Source organism: Danio rerio, chromosome 12 (genome assembly GCF_052040795.2).
Source record: "Danio rerio strain M-AB ecotype USA chromosome 12, GRCz13ab, whole genome shotgun sequence".
NCBI lineage: Eukaryota > Metazoa > Chordata > Actinopteri > Cypriniformes > Danionidae > Danio > Danio rerio.
The window spans coordinates 51,395,001-51,397,500 of record NC_141032.1 but is presented as its reverse complement, the minus strand read 5'-3'; the positions used below and the strand labels follow the sequence as shown (position 1 = coordinate 51,397,500).

General features: G+C 38.2%; 1 protein-coding gene across 3 annotated transcripts in view; it reads left to right on the top strand.

The window, feature by feature from the left end:
- Positions 1-2,500, top strand: part of cyp4f3 (cytochrome P450, family 4, subfamily F, polypeptide 3) — a 26,685-nt gene that overhangs the window by 639 nt on the left and 23,546 nt on the right.

Here is a 2,500-nt window from a genome sequence, read left to right as displayed (position 1 = left end):
CCGTGTAGGCGTGGGTTTCCTCCGGGTGCTCCGGTTTCCCCCACAGTCCAAACACATGCGCTATAGGGGACCTGATCAACTAAACTGGCCGTAGTGTATGTGTTTGTGTGAGAATGAGTGTGTATGGGTGTTTCCCAGTGCTGGGTTGCAACAGAAGGGCATCTGCTGATTAAAACATATGCTGGAAAAGTTGGTGGTTCATTCTGCTGTGGTGACCCCTGATGAATAAGGGACTAAGCCAAAAAAGAATGAATGGATTCCGGCATCTTCCGCTTACCTCTGGATAACGTTCAGGAAACGTTTAGATAACATTTGCTCAAACCATTTATGGATTGTTAGATTTCTCACTCCGTGCTTTTTAAAATGTAGCCAGTTTTTTCACAGTGTCTAGAAAACATTCAACATTAAGACACAATATAACATTTTTAAAACGTAACGAGAACGCTAACAAAATGTTCCTAATACATATTTATTCAATTTCCTTCAGTTTAGTCCCTTTATTCATCAGAGGTCGCCACAGCGGAATGAACTGCCAATTATTCCAGCGTGTTTCACACAGCAGATAAACATATTTAAAATATACCAATTTAAATATAAAATTTTACCAATTTACATTTTTTATATTTAATTTTACCAATTAAATATAAAATTTTACCAATTAAAAATATAAAGTATGACTAACTGTATTAGTTACACTGAACAGTGCATTGGTATGAGATTTGGGACGCAGCTCTATGCAGAACTCGAATAATTCAAGGTAGAGTAACTGATCACAAAGATTTTATTTATTTATTTTTAATATTTTAATTTAATTTTTTTATTAATTGTTAACAAAACATACAGGCTGAAAAAACTACATGATGAAACATATCAATGCAAATAGCCCCACCCCCCTCCCCTGCGGTCTCTTGAAACTGGGGTATATAATGAATAAAAGTTAACATAAAAACAAAACAGAATACAGTATCAAATATCAGTTAAACAAAGCAAGGCAAACTGGATCCTGATCATTTCTTTGTGCAATAAACAAGGAGATTTTGTCAGCAGCTAAAGTCCAGATCTGTAATGTACTCAGTTGTACTAAGTTCACTCGCGCTGTGGATAACTCCAACATTATAATGTCTTGAAGTTGTACCAACCACTTGTACATGTCCAAATTATGTAGAGATGTATTTATTTATTTCTGTTAAAGCCCGCACATGGCTATAGCAGGTAGCCTGCACATACCTGTGCGAACAGCTGCAACCCAGTACTGGGATACACCCAAACACTCATACACTACGGCCAGTTTAGTTGATCAGTTCCCCTATAGCACATGTGTTTGGACTGTCGGGGAAACAGGAGCACCAGGAGGAAACCCACGCCAACACGAGGAGAACATGCAAACTCCACACACACAGAAACACCAACTGACCCAGCCGGGACTCAAACCAGCAACCTTCTGGCTGTGAGGCCACAGTGCTAACCAATGAGCCACCGTGCCACCCCTTACAACATATTGTTAAATACATGAAAAGACTGATCCACTTTAATGCTCTCGTTTAGACATAAAGAATCTTTAACATGGATTATTTTCATTGCACATGTTCTTTATAGTGTAAATAAGGTTATACAGATGATTAAAATGTCCTTTACACTATTAAAAAAGTGATTCTTTAATTAACTTTTCACTAAAAAGGCTCTTTTGGGGCAGCAGAAATAGCATCACTGTAAAAAACCCATTTTGGTTCCTCCAGACATCTTTAATTTCATGAGTATAACCAGATCGCTTCATAAAGTAACACTACTGTTTTTCTTCAGCACAAAAATTTAATGTACAAATTCAAGTTTTGTAATGCAAATTTCATCAATACAGTATTTATGTAAAGCTTTCTCTATATACTTGCATTTACAGTAGTCAGATGGTGAACTGTTTATCTTGTACTATAATGTTGTATATTTGTTTATCTAGTTTAAGACACTAGATTTTGTCTGTCCACACATATAGAATGACAATAAAGCTCAACTGAATATACGAATACAGCAAACAAGAACTGCCAGTGTGTACGTTTGATCTATGATGACACTACGATGGGTGGCACTGTGACCTCACAGCAAGAAGGTCGCTGATTCGAGCCTCGGCTGGGTCAGTTGGCGTTTCTATGTGGAGTTTCCTCCGGGTGCTCCGGTTTCCTCCATAGTCCAAACACATGCGCTATAGGGGAATTGATTAGGTAAATTGGCCGTAGTGTATAAGTGTGTGTGTGAATGAGTGTGTTTGGGTGTTTTCCAGCAGCTGGAAGGGCTTCCGCTGTGTAAAACATGTGCTGGGATTTTTGGCGGATCATTCCGCTGTGGCCACCCCTGATAAATAAAGTGACTAAGCTGAAAAACAATGAATGAATGAATGAATGTATGATGTCTGATGGCTTTTTAATTGTAATATCACACATTTCCAGTGCAGTTTGATTACAGCCAGGTCTCACTCTCGGTTTTATAGATGTTGTAAGACTCTTGGTGT